The 15,661-nt window shown below is 33.1% G+C and overlaps 1 long non-coding RNA gene across 1 annotated transcript; it reads left to right on the forward strand.

Moving 5' to 3' along the window:
- Nucleotides 1-9,028: 9,028 nt before the first annotated feature.
- Nucleotides 9,029-15,258, forward strand: LOC128282454 (uncharacterized). Its single transcript, XR_008272728.1, has 3 exons — nt 9,029-9,187; nt 10,106-10,147; nt 14,968-15,258. It is a non-coding gene; the product is annotated as an uncharacterized LOC128282454 (long non-coding RNA).
- Nucleotides 15,259-15,661: the final 403 nt, after the last annotated feature.

The following is a 15,661-nucleotide window of genomic DNA, read 5'->3' on the forward strand; positions in this document are numbered from 1 at the left end:
GCAATTAACAAAAATCATTTATTTTATTAATATAAGGGTATTTTTTATTTTAAATTATATAAAATCTAGAAAAAGGTTGTAGTTCTTAGTATTCAAACCCAAAAATTCATAGTTTTTAATATATTAACTTTATCATTTCAATAGAAGTTTTATTTGATTTTATATAATTTTTACCACATTGTGGGTGCGATATATAATTAATATTAAGTCCTTTTACGGAGCTTAATGTTACGAGTCAATCAAATACTAACTCAATTAGGTTATAATGATGAAAATAATTTATATTATTTTAAGAATATTTGAATAATAAAGGTATCTTCTATATTTGATCTAAACTTTTGAAAATTCATAATTGATCGTCCCAAAATAATTCATTTTCAAACTTAAATTTTATCCATAAGAAATACTAAGCTTGTATTCATTATGGTATATTTTTTAATTGCTTTTCTATAATGGATAAGAGTGGGGCAAACCAAATCACTACTTTTCGTCAGGGATACTGACCGGGAGTTATGGTGAAGCCGGTTCCAAATGAACCACTTTTTTTCCTGGAACAGCAATTTGGGGCGGACTAGTAGTGGGAGAGTTGGTCAAACACAAAGCTGGAAATTGGAATATTTGAATTTGTTAGTATTGGACATTGTTTAAAGTAAAAGAAAGTAGATTTTGGGTTAACTAACCTTTTGCCTACAAAATCTAGCATTAAGCTTTTCAATTAGGGGAAAAGTTTTCCTTGTTCTTTCTTGCGTGTATGTTAAGGGATGTATTTGCTTACTTTGTCTGTGGGCCTCCATCTATAATTTTACCCATCCATCACCATCAACGGGTTAAATAATAAATTCTTTACCACCTCATCAATATTAATTCTTGAGTAAACATAAAATATTTTCTCTTACTAAATTTATGTATCTATATTTCTCTGAATTGAGTTAGTGTCACAGGTTAATCGAGTATCAATTGATTAATAAATTATTAATATCATTTTATTAAATGATTACTATTAATATTTTATTATTTTTATATACTTTTATGTAATTTTTAAATAAAAGAAAAAATAAAAATAATTATATTAAAATATGATTAAATTATTTATTATTTATTATTAAATTATTTTTAATAATAATCCTATTAAAATTTAATAACAATAACAATAATCATCTCTGTAAAAAATTCTACTTAGGGCAATCTAGTTATTTCAATTTTTCTTTATGCTATTACAACATCATTTCATTCAACTAAATAGTTAAATTATCGATTACAACTCTATTTCATTACAACTTTTTTCCATTACAACGAACTAAAGGTAGTGTTAAATGCACTACAATTATTTATCATGGTATTGTCATTTTCTATAGCACGTCAAAACATTGTGAAGTTAGTGAAAAACATATCAATATTAAAATTATGTTTTAAAAAAAATTTAATATTGAGTTAACTTGAGACACCAATACAATCAATGATATTATCTATATACACAAATTTGATAAGATACAAATTTTATGTTAAAAGTTATTTTCTTTTATGTTTTCTTAAGAATTAATAGTCTTGATATAACGTATTTGTCTATTTCAATTTATTTTACTCACAAGTTAAACTTTTTTTCATTTTAATTTCGTACATATTGCATGTATATTGTTGTTGTTGTTGTTGTTGTTATTATTATTTGTTTTAAGTCTTATGTTTTATTATTTATTATATGTTATTTTAAATACACACCTATGTTTTAAATATGTAATTTTCACAAGTACACATGTGTGATAAGATTTATGGTATTTATTAAATACTTATCAATACTATTAATAAAATCCCTAACTAAGTTGGTGTCACCAGTCAGTCGAGCACCAACTTAATTAGGGAAGTTATGAAAATGTTCTCTCGTACAAGGGTATTTTAGTCTCTTTTTTTAAGAAAAACCAATAAAAATACGCATATGGTGGTTTCAAACTCACATCCATTACATTAGTAAAATCTTAAATTTATCATTCAATCAAAGCTTCATTTTGTTATGTTTTATACATTTTTATTTTAATATGCACAATTTATTATCTCCATCAGCTGTATATCTATATTCTGACTAAGTTGGTATCACAAGTCAACTAGGCACCAACTCCGTTAGAAAATTACAAGAATGTCCTTTCATCATAGATTTGGTAATATTCAAACCCACACCAATGATATTAGTAAAATATTTAATTAACCACTCAACTAAAACTTTATTTTGATACTTTTATATATTTTAGTTTTATCATGTACATTCTATTACTTTCATCAGTTGTATATATTAATAATAATGTATTTGATTGAATTGATTTCACAAGATAACTCTATACCAACTCAAGATTAATGACAATACTATGATAAATAATTTAATCTTTTTTTCATTTTAATGACATACATATTTCATTTGTTCTTATTAATTAATTTCAAACCATAAATTTCATTATTTATTATATTATTTTTAAACACATATTTATATTTTAAATTTATAATTTTTACATGTATACATATATGATATGATTTTTAATATTAATAAAATTTTAAATATTCGTATAAATGTTATGTTATAATTTTTTTGAAGGTGACTTTTACTTTGACCTAAATTGAAACTCATATGAATTTTAAATTTATGAGTTTTGATTAGATTTATTTATTTCAAATCATTCAGAAAATTTATTCCATTAATTTATCAGATATTCGCATCACTTTTGATTTTGAACACTTATTTTTCATTTTAAATTTATTTATCTGAAATTGTTTAAAAATTTTATTAATTTGTCTCATAAAAATTTAAGAGAAATATAAAGTTGTGCATGTGTCATGAAAATTTTATTAAACAATCAAAGGTATTGTCCCCGTGTCAGGTTTTTGTCCCTGCCCCCTGTAGAGAGATGTGTATGGTTTATCGAGGGGCACCTCGGTTGGTAGAGTCCGATCATTGCAAGACTAGGGATAAGTGTTGTAGGCCAATTTTGGGCCTGTGTATATTAAGATTACATGGGCCCATTTATAACCCAATCCCTAAACCCCTTACCCATTTACTTTATAAATGACCCGGGCCCAAATACATTACATCAAACCCCAAGACCCAAACATCTAACCTAAACCCGGTTGGCCCCCTAAAACCTAAACCAACCACTACCCAAACCAAAACCCATTTACCCACTAGCCCAATAACTAGCCCAATACCCTAACCCTAAATCAGCTCCCACTTGCTTCCCCACTTGCCTTCTGTCGACTCAGCCTCTGCCAACGCCATCCCCTGACGCCACTTGCCCTATAGCCACCTCCACCGGCCATCAACCCACCTGCAAGGTCAAGTAAACACGCAAACAGACAGTGAAAAAATAGGCTATAAAAGCCGAATGTAAAAACTGATAAAGGGGGGATTTTTGCTATCAATAAAAGGAGGATTTTTTATTTTTTGCATCAATACTAGTGGATAAAATACAAAAACAATTCCAAAACACCAAAACAGTGCAATATCTTTGAATCAGATCAAACCCTAAGGTGAATCTACTATTTTTTATTTCTATTTTTTGTTCATTTTTCGAATCTTTTTTTTTTCTTTCCTATCTAAATACATAAATAGAAATAAAAATAACATTTTAAAACATTAAAAAAAAGAGTTTTTTACCTTTTTCGACCACTGTACTTGTCATTTGGCCGCCGCGACGATCGTAGGTGACCACCACCGCCGGAACCCTTCCCTCCTCCCTTCTCTCTTCTTTCTCTCTTCTTTTTTTTCCCTTCTCCTCACCAAATGATTTTTTTTGTCAACTTTAGGCCTTATATAGCCCACCAAAACGACGTCGTTTTGGGGGCTGCCCTTTAACCCCAAAACGACGTCGTTTTGAGCCTATCCGACCCGACCCGATCCAAACCCGCTCAAGATCCGCGTGTTTTTGGTGGAGGGGTTATTTGCGCGTTTAACCCCTCCACTTTTTAATATGTTGTAATTAAATCTTTCATGTTTTTCTAATTTGGCCCTAAAGCTTTAGCGCTTTTCAATTCAGTCCCCACTGATGTGCTGTGTTTTAGTGGGAAGGAACATTTTGCTGTTTTAGTCCTCCTAAGTTATGCGAGCATGACATTTTGATCCTTTTTTCTTTATTTCTTTTTAAATTCACTCCGAAACTTCATTTTATGTTCGATTTAGTCCCTTATGTGTTAGTATACTTTTATTTTTCAAATTATTTGGTCCTTATTTTCTGTTATTTATTACTATTAGTTATAATCTATACAGCTTATTTTATTTATTTATTACATGTATAGTATAAGATCTTTTATATATGTATATGTACTTAGTATACTTAGGTATTATATTATATATATATTTTTATATGTTATATATACTTTTAATATTATATATTAAATATATCATAAATATTTTTAATGTTGTATTATTATGTTTTAATATTATATTATGTATATATTTTCATATTATATTATGTACATATATTTTCTAATATTTTTATATATATTATCATGTATATATTTAGATATTATTAGTTATATATTTTTATATCCTATTTCGTGTATATACTTTAGTATCATAGTTATATATTTTATACTATCTTATATATATATTTTCATGCATATATTTTCTTTTACATATCGTGTACACACACCTTTAATATATCATAGATATATGTTTATACCCTATTAGTTAGTTTTATATACTAATTCATATGTATATTTCTCATGCTAATTCACATACTTTTTATATATATAATCCTTACTATTGTTATTAATACTATTATATATTTCATTATATATATGTATATGTATATGTAGTAGTTTTCATTATTTCATTTCAATATTTTGTATTATTTGTTTCTTTTTCTTTTATAATATTATTGGTGTATATATTTCCTATGTGCATACATTTTTCAATATTTATTTTATATATATGTAAATATTATATATATTTTAGCATTACAAGTTATATTTTTACTATTCTATATATATATTTCAAATACTATATATAATATATTTTTAACATTATTACTACCTATATATATATATATATATATATGTTATTTGGTGTACATACATTTGTTTATTATTATTGTAACGCCCCAATTTTCGGGAATTCTGTGAATGTTGGCATAGGTTTAATTATGTTAGTGGAACTCTAGAAGGCCCAAGCTTAAGATAGAACCCAGCAATTTTAGTTAATTTTTGTTCCATAGGAAAAAGGGGGTGAAATTATGAAATAGGACCTATGTGAAAATGTTTGAAAATGCTATAGGCTAAATTGAAGTGGCCAAATAAATAGGAGTGCAAAATAGGAGGATTTGCATGACAAACCTCCCATTTTACATGAAGTGGCCAGCCACATGTTGTTGTAGACAATATGAGCACTTGATATCCATAATTCATGGTACAAATTGATAATAGGTTAGGTAAATGTTCCATGATAATGGATTAAATAAATATTCCATGATAATGGGTTAGGTAAATGTTCCATGATAATGGCTTAGGTAAATGTTCCATGACGGGCATTTCATGTCTTTTGTATTAAAGAATTAAATGGATGAAATATGAAATTTTATTACAAGAAAAAGGGGTGAAAAGAACAAAGTTTTGTTCATCTTTGTTCATCATAGCCGAAAGTTAGAGAAGAGAAAGGAGAGGAGAAAGCTCTTGAATGTTTGGTCACTTGGGGAAGAAAATTGAAGGTAAGTTCATGGTAGTTTGCTTCTATCTTGATGTTCATGAGTTCTTCTTGATTCTACCTTAACTCTTGAAGCATATTTTAGTTTTTGGTTGTATTGTAAGCATTTGGTCATGAATTAAAATGAAGGAAATGGTTGTTGTTTCATGTTCTTTTGATGAAAAATGGAAGATAGGTGAAGTTGAGCCAAACAAATGAACATGCATGTGCCTTAGATGCTAAAGGGAAAAATCGGCTAACATGTTGTGCTTTAAAATGATGAAATGGAGATTATACTTACGTAAAATCATAGATATGTGATGATTGATTGGTGATATACATGTTTAAATAACATGCATGCAAGTTATGTGTGAAGAGTGAATTTGGTAATAAATCTGCTTGGGATAGCAGCAGTAACGTGACTTTGGAAAATCACCATAAATTGTGGGAGATGAATTAGAAGCTGAATAAATTATGTAATTAAAGCTTGTTGAGTATAGTTTCAAATGAAATAAACGAGAACATATTTTGAATTCTGTACAATGAGAAATTTGATTCGTAATGAAGAGTGGTCAGATTAGTCAAACAGTGAAACATGCGAAACTTTGAGAGAAATCTGGTATTGATTGGACAAACCAAAAATTCTGAAAATTTTATGGATATAAGATATATGAGTCTATTTTCAGGGAAAATTAACGGAACTTGATTTGGAGTTTCGTAGCTCCAGTTATAAATGATTTAGTGACTGTTGCTCAGGAAGACAGCTTGCAGTGAAATTATGATTATGTGGTAAACATTGACAAAAATTTGTTAATGAGTTGCTTATTGATTTCTTATAAGCTTACTATGATCTGTAGGTGTGGTTGGCCTAATATTGTAAGGGGTTAATCGTAGTTTGTATTTGAATAGTTAGATTAACGTGTTAGTAATCCAATTGTAGGCGGTTCGTGTGTGGATCTCGTCAAGATATCGTCGCAAAGCAGTGTGTAACTAACACCCTCTTTCTTAGTCCGGATCGGCAAAAGTCGAAAAGCGAAATGTCAAAACCGGTATTTTGTAGATTTGCGAGTGTGCGAATGCTCGTGAGGTAAATCGATTAATGTTTTAGTAAGCTGCAAAATTTGGACTGCAAAGTGCATGATTTCGTGCCTCGATATTTTTGGGCTTAATGGGCCAAAATTGGAATGATAGGCCAACGGCCCAATTCAGTAAGAACCCTCGATGCGTGATTCATTAGTACGTGAAAAGGAGGAATATGCATGAAAAACCCTAAAATAGATAAATTACTGAAATACCTTTAAAAGTGAAAATTTACAATTTTACCCCTAGTAGATAAATTACCAAAATACCCCTAGGTTAAATTGACCTAAATGCATGTTTGATTGTTGTTATTTATGCATGCCATGTTGTTATTATCGATGCATGGGATTGGGATATTGATGGAGGAAGTCTGAAAGTGGCTTGTCTCACGTCTTGGAGGCTTTGCCTCAATTCTATGATAATGAGCAGCAAAGGTTGCAAGCTGTGAGTGTTGAAATGGGTGGGTTGAGCTATTCCCACATGGAGTGTGGGGTGGTACGGTGGAGTGTAGTGGTTGGTGGGTTGAGTAGTCTCCCAAAAGGGCTTGCATATGTTATTGATGTTGCATGTATTTTGAAATGGGCCTATGGGCCATCATCATTATCTGAATAAGGGCTAAGGCCCGTTTATTGTAATCTGAAAGGGCTCGGTCCAACCACTTCATTACTGAATGGGCTTAGGCCCAATAAACTTGAGTGACTTGGGCTTTGAATGGGTTTTCCTTACACTGAGTTTCCCAAACTCACCCTTTTATTTTCATCCACAGAAATCCCCAACCATAGTGGGCTTGGAGCTGTGAGGGAATTCGGAGTGGCCACCAGTTCTGAAAGTTTGGTTTTCTTCTGGTGAACTGTACATCCTATTATTTACGTTGAGGTTTGGGTTTTTAAATGTAATAAGGCCGCTTAATTATTTTTGATGGTTTTAATATGTATTATTAAGATAGGTATTACTTATTTTAACTGTTGAAATTGGATAGCTTTAGCGCGCGTTTTCAAAAAAAAAAAACAACAATTGATTTCAAAATAACTCGACAACAAGCAAAGCTTCCGCAATGAAAGTATTTTCCAAAATTAATCACTTTTCCTAAAAATGACTTAATCAAATCGGTTTCCTAGAAATATACATGACGTTAAGGTGTGGCAATGGCGGTGTGCATGTCTAGGATTGGATCCGAAGGGAGCTTGGTACTTAAGTAGTCCGATAGACTCACCTCCTCTTTTCGGTTTCCTACCGGTGCACTGACTTCCATTCACTTTAACCTATAATGAAATTATCTTTTAAAACACTAAGTAGGTTTTTCGGATCAACAATATAAAATGTTTTGAACGCTTCGATGTGGCATGTCGGATCCAGCCATAACGTCTGAGCCGGGTTTAGGGTGTTACAATTATTATTAGTATATTTTCTATGTTATTAATATTCCTAATATTTATTGTATATGTTTATTTATATTATGCATATATATATTTAGTATGTATATATTTAGTATTATTATGTCTATATTTTTCATTCCTATTGTCACTTATTTATATATATATATATATATCAATATTAGTATTTTTAATATTATGTTTGCGTCACTTCATTTATTTTATATATATATTTATGATTTTATTTCGTGTTTAATGCTATCACTATCATGTTTAATATTATATATATTGTGTTTATTCCAAATACTATATGTTGTATGTATTTTTTTTGTATAACTATATTATACGTATATATATACGTATAGTATGAACATGTTTTTAATAATATTATGTTTATATATATGTAACGCCCCAATTTTCGGGAATCCTGTGAATGTTGGCATAGGTTTAATTATGTTAGTGGGCCTCTAGAAGGCCCAAGCTTAAGATAGAACCCGGTAATTTTAGTTAATTTTTGTTCCATAAGAAAAAGGGAGTGAAATTATGAAATAGGACTTATGTGAAAATGTTTGAAAATGCTATAGGCTAAATTGAAGTGGCCAAATAAATAGGAGTGCAAAATAGGAGGATTTGCATGACAAACCTCCCATTTTACATGAAGTGGCTAGCCATCATGTTGTTGTAGAAAATATGAGTACTTGATATCCATAATTTATGGTACAAATTGATACAAATTGATAATAGGTTAGGTAAATGTTCCATGATAATAGTTTAGGTAAATGTTCCATGATAATGGGTTAGGTAAATGCTTCATGATAATAGGTTAGGTAAATGTTCCATGATAATGGGCTAGGTAAATGTTTCATGATAATGAGTTAGGTAAATGTTTCATGATAAGAATTTCATGTCTTTTGTATTAAAAAATTAAATGGATGAAATATGAAGTTTTATTAAAAGAAAAAGGGGTGAAAAGAACAAAGTTTTGTCCATCTTTGTTCATCATAGCTGAAAGTTAGAGAAGAGAAAGGAGAGGAGAAAGCTCTTGAGTATTCGATCATTAGGAGGAAGAAAACTGAAGGTAAGTTCTTGGTACCTTGCTTCTATTTTGAGGTTCATGAGTTCTTCTTGATTCTACCTTAACTCTTGAAGTATATTTTGATTTTTAGTTGTGTTGTGAGCATTTAGTCATGAATTAAAATGAAGGAAATGGTTGTTGTTTCATGTTCTTTTGATGAAAAATGGAAGATAGGTGAAGTTGAGCCAAACAAATGAGCATGCATGTGCCTTAGATGTTAAAGGGAAAAAATCAGCTAACATGTTGTGCTTTAAAATGATGAAATGGAGATTATACTTAAGTAAAATCATAGATATGTGATGATTGATTGGTGATATACATGTTTAAATAACAAGCATGCAAGTTAGGTGTGAAAGAGTGATTTGGTAATAAATCTGCTTGTGACAGCAGCAGTAACGTGACTTTGGAAAATCACCATAAATTATGGGAGAAGAATTAGAAGCTGAATAAATTATGTAATTGAAGCTTATTGAGTCTAGTTTCTAATGAAATAAACAAGAACATATTTTGAATTCTGTACAATGAGAAATTTGATTCGTAATGAAGGGTGGTCAGATTAGTCAAACAGTGAAACATGCGAAACTTTGATAAAAATCTGGTATTGATTGGCTAAACCAAAAAATTCTGAAAATTTTATGGATAGAAGATATATGAGTCTATTTTCAGGGAAAATTAACGGCACTTGATTTGGAGTTTCGTAGCTCAAATTATAAATGATTTAGTGACTATTGCTCAGGAAGACAGCTTGCAGTGAAATTATGATTATGTGGTAAACATTGACAAAAATTTGTTAATGAGTTGCTTATTGATTTCTTATAAGCTTACTATGATCTGTAGGTGTGGTTGGCCGAATATTGTAAGGGGTTAATACGTAGTTTGTATTTGAATAGTTAGATTAACGTGTTAGTAATTCAATTATAGGCGGTTCGTGTGTGGATCTCATCAGCATATCGTCGCAAACAGGTGTGTAAATAACACCCTCTTTCTTAGTCTAGATCGGCAAAAGCCGAAATGCCGAAAACCAGTAATTTGTAGATTTGCGAGTGTGTGAATACTCGTGAGGTAAATCGATTAATGTTTTTGGTAAGCTGCAATGTTTGGACCGCAAAGTGCATGATTTCGTGCCTCGATATTTTTGGGCTTAATGGGCCAAAATTGGAATGATGGGCCAACTGCCCAATTCGGTAAGAACCCTCAGAGTGATTACATTAGTACGTGAAAAGTAGGAATATGCATGAAAAACCCTAAAATAGATAAATTACTGAAATACCTTTAAAAGTGGAAAATTTACGCTTTTACCCATAGTAGATAAATTACCAAATACCCCTAGGTTAAATTGACCTAAATGCATGTTTGATGTTGTTATTTATTGCATGCCATGTTGTTATTATCTAATACATGGGATTGGGATATTGACGGAGGAAGTACTGAAAGTGGCTTGTCCACGATCTTGGAGGCTTTGCCTCAATTCTTTGATAATCGAGCAAAGCAAGGTCAAGAATCGTGGAGTGTTAAATTTGGGTGGGTTGAGCTATCCCCACATGGAGTGTATGGTGGTACGGGTGGAGTGTAGTGGTTGGTGGGTTGAGTAGTCTCCCAAATGGGCTTGCATATGTTATTGATGTTGCATGTATTTTGAAATGGGCCTATGGGCCATACTTATTATCTGAATAAGGGCTAAGGCCCGGTTTATTGTAATCTGAAAGGGCTCGCCCAAGACCACTGCATTACTGAATGGGCTTAGGCCCAATAGGCTTGAGCCGACTTGGGCTTTGAATGGGTTTTCCTTGCACATCGAGTTTCCCCAAACTCACCCCTTTTATTTTCATCTACGCAGAAATCCCCAACCATAGTGGGCTTGGAGTTGTGAGGGAATTTGAGTGGCCACCCGCTCGAAAGTTTGATTTTCTTCCGTGAACTGGACATCCTTTTAATTACGTTTGAGGTTTTGGGCTTTTAAATGTAATAAGGCCGCTTATTTATTTTAGATGGTTTTTAATATGTATTACTAAGTTAGTAGAGTTAGTAGAGAAGCTTCTGTATTTTCCAAGATCGACCTTCGATCTGGATATCATCAGTTAAGGGTCAAGGAGGCAGATATCCATAAGACAGCATTCAAGACTCGGTATGGTCATTACTAGTTTCTGGTTATGCCATTTGGGCTGACGAACGCTCCTGCAGCGTTTATGGATCTGATGAATCGTGTGTTCCAACCATTTTTAGATCAGTTCGTAGTCATCTTTATTGACGATATCCCGTATATTCTAAAACCGAAGCGAAACATGATGAGCATCTCCGTATAGTGTCATGCGAGTGTTAAGGGAGAATGAACTCTTTGCGAAGTTCAGCAAGTGTGAATTTTGGTTGAGGGAGGTAACCTTCTTAGGACATGTGGTCTCTGCCGAAGGGATTAAGGTGGACCCTCAAAAAATTGAAGCGATTTTGGAGTGGAAGCCGCCTAGGTCGATGTCGAAATACTGAGTTTTCTAGGGTGGCGGGATACTACTGAAGGTTTGTGGAAGGTTTTTCGTGATGGCAGACCTCCAACAAAACACAAGGAAAGGAGTACCGCTTTGTATGGACTGAGACCCAAAGAGGAGGCTTTTGAGAAGTTGAAGAAAGTTACGATCAAGTACTTGTGTTAATTCAGCCAGAGTCTGGGAATGATTTTATTATGTACAGTGACGCATCACACGTGGGTTTGGGCTGCGTGTTAATGCAAGAGGGTAAGGTGGTTGCATATGCATCACGATAGCTTAAGCCTCATGAGGGAAACTATTTGACTCATGATTTAGAGTTGGCAGCAGTGATATTCGCACTTAAGATTTGGAGACATTACTTGTACGGAGAAAGGTGTATTATATACACTGACCATAAGAGTCTTAAGTACTTGTTGACTCAAAAGGAGGTGAACCTTAGGCAAAGGAGATGGATTGAGTTGCTTAAGGATTATGACTGTTCGATCGAGTATCACCCAAGCAAGGCTAATGTGGTAGCTGATGCTCTAAGTCGTAGAGTCAGATGTCGATCCGAGAGCAATGTTTGCTCTTCCGAGTCTCAGATGATGATGGAAGTCTGCTGGTGAGTTGCAAGTGAGGCCAACACAGGTAGATCGATTAAGGAAAAACAGGTTGAACGATGAGTCTTTGGTCGTTCGTTTTCAACAAGTTAAGGAAGGGGAAACTTCTGAGTTTGGGAGCCAGAAGAGACGATGCAACAGCAATACCCTCATCTGTTTGGATAAGGTAAATTTCGAGAACTAAATTTCTTTAATGAGGGTAGAGTTGTAACGCCCCAATTTTCGGGAATCCTGTGAATGTTGGCATAGGTTTAATTATGTTAGTGGGCCTCTAGAAGGCCCAAGCTTAAGATAGAACCCGGTAATTTTAGTTAATTTTTGTTCCATAAGAAAAAGGGAGTGAAATTATGAAATAAGACTTATGTGAAAATGTTTGAAAATGCTATAGGCTAAATTGAAGTGGCCAAATAAATAGGAGTGCAAAATAGGAGGATTTGCATGACAAACCTCCCATTTTACATGAAGTGGCTAGCCATCATGTTGTTGTAGACAATATGAGTACTTGATATCCATAATTTATGGTACAAATTGATACAAATTGATAATAGGTTAGGTAAATGTTCCATGATAATAGTTTAGGTAAATGTTCCATGATAATGGGTTAGGTAAATGCTTCATGATAATAGGTTAGGTAAATGTTCCATGATAATGGGTTAGGTAAATGTTTCATGATAATGAGTTAGGTAAATGTTTCATGATAAGAATTTCATGTCTTTTGTATTAAAGAATTAAATGGATGAAATATGAAGTTTTATTAAAAGAAAAAGGGGTGAAAAGAACAAAGTTTTGTCCATCTTTGTTCATCATAGCTGAAAGTTAGAGAAGAGAAAGGAGAGGAGAAAGCTCTTGAGTATTCGGTCATTAGGAGGAGGAAAATTGAAGGTAAGTTCTTGGTACCTTGCTTCTATTTTGAGGTTCATGAGTTCTTCTTGATTCTACCTTAACTCTTGAAGTATATTTTGATTTTTAGTTGTGTTGTGAGCATTTAGTCATGAATTAAAATGAAGGAAATGGTTGTTGTTTCATGTTCTTTTGATGAAAAATGGAAGATAGGTGAAGTTGAGCCAAACAAATGAGCATGCATGTGCCTTAGATGTTAAAGGGAAAAAATCAGCTAACATGTTGTCCTTTAAAATGATGAAATGGAGATTATACTTAAGTAAAATCATAGATATGTGATGATTGATTGGTGATATACATGTTTAAATAACAAGCATGCAAGTTAGGTGTGAAAGAGTGATTTGGTAATAAATCTGCTTAGGACAGCAGCAGTAACGTGACTTTGGAAAATCACCATAAATTGTGGGAGAAGAATTAGAAGCTGAATAAATTATGTAATTGAAGCTTATTGAGTCTAGTTTCTAATGAAATAAACAAGAGCATATTTTGAATTCTGTACAATGAGAAATTTGATTCGTAATGAAGGGTGGTCAGATTAGTCAAACAGTGAAACATGGGAAACTTTGAGAAAAATCTGGTATTGATTGGCTAAACCAAAAAATTCTGAAAATTTTATGGATAGAAGATATATGAGTCTATTTTCAGGGAAAATTAACGGCACTTGATTTGGAGTTTCGTAGCTCCAGTTATAAATGATTTAGTGACTGTTGCTCAGGAAGACAGCTTGCAGTGAAATTATGATTATGTGGTAAACATTGACAAAAATTTGTTAATGAGTTGCTTATTGATTTCTTATAAACTTACTATGATCTGTAGGTGTGGTTGGCGAATATTGTAAGGGGTTAATCGTAGTTTGTATTTGAATAGTTAGATTAACGTGTTAGTAATTCAATTGTAGGCGTTCGTGTGTGGATCTCGTCAAGATATCATCGCAAATGTGTGTAACTAACACCCTCTTTCTTAGTCTAGATCGGCGAAAGCGAAATGCCAAAACCGGTATTTTGTAGATTTTCGAGTGTGTGAATGCTCGTGAGGTAAATCGATTAATGTTTTTGGTAAGCTGCAATGTTTGGACTGCAAAGTGCATGATTTCTGTGCCCTCGATATTTTTGGGCTTAATGGGCCAAAATTGGAATGATGGGCCAACAGCCCAATTCGTAAGAACCCTCGGTAGTGATTCTGTTAGTACGTGAAAAGTAGGAATATGCATGAAAAACCCTAAAATAGATAAATTACTGAAATACCTTTAAAAGTGGAAAATTTACAGTTTTACCCATAGTAGATAAATTACCGAAATACCCCTAGGGTTAAATTGACCTAAATGCATGTTTGACTGTTGTTATTTACTGCATGCCATGTTGTTATTATCTAATACATGGGATTGGGATATTGACGGAGGAAGTACTGAAAGTGGCTTGTCCACGTACTGGAGGCTTTGCCTCAATTTACTGTTAACTGAGCAGCAAGGCTACAAGCTGTGGAGTGTTAAATGGGTGGGTTGAGCTATCCCCACATGGAGTGTATGGTCGGTACGGGTGGAGTGTAGTGGTTGGTGGGTTGAGTAGTCTCCCAAATGGGCTTGCATATGTTATTGATGTTGCATGTATTTTGAAATGGGCCTATGGGCCATCTTTTATCTGAATAAGGGATAAGGCCCGCTTATTGTAATCTGAAAGGGCTCGCCCAGACCACTGTTACTGAATGGGCTTAGGCCCAATAGGCTTGAGCTGACTTGGGCTTTGAATGGGTTTTCCTTGCACACTGAGTTTCCCCAAACTCACCCCTTTTATTTTCATCTACGCAGGAAATCCCCAACCATAGTGGGCTTGGAGTTGTGAGGGAATTCGGAGTGGCCACCCGTTCTGAAAGTTTGATTTTCTTCTGGTGAACTGGACATCCTTTTAATTACGTTTGAGGTTTTGGGCTTTTAAATGTAATAAGGCCGCTTATTTATTTTTGATGGTTTTTAATATGTATTACTAAGATAGGTAATACTTGTTTTAACTGTTGAAATTGGATAGCTTTAGGGCACGTTTTCAAAAAGAACAATTGATTTCAAAATAACACGACAACAAGCAAAGCTTCCGCAATGAAAGTATTTTCCAAGATTAATCACTTTTCCTAAAAATGACTTAATCAAATCGGTTTCCTAGAAATATCCATGACGTTAAGGTGTGGCAATGGCGGTATGCATGTCTAGGATTGGATCCGAAGGAACTTGGTACTAGCGATCGATGGACTCACCACCTCTTTTCCGGTTTCCTACCTGGTGCACAGCTTCCATTCACTTTAACCCTTAATGAATTAATCTTTTGAACATCAAGTACGATTTTCTGGACTTAGAATGGAAATTTTTTTTTAACGTTTTTGATGTGGCATGCCGGATCCTGCCATAACTTCTGGGCCGGGTTTGGGGTGCTACATTTAGTGGTATCAGAGCCTAGGTTTCAACAACTCGGCTGTGGAATGGGTTTACAAAAACAAAGATTTTCGAAAAC

The sequence above is a fragment of the Gossypium arboreum genome, chromosome 10 (assembly GCF_025698485.1).
Source record: "Gossypium arboreum isolate Shixiya-1 chromosome 10, ASM2569848v2, whole genome shotgun sequence".
Classification (NCBI taxonomy): Eukaryota; Viridiplantae; Streptophyta; class Magnoliopsida; order Malvales; family Malvaceae; genus Gossypium; species Gossypium arboreum.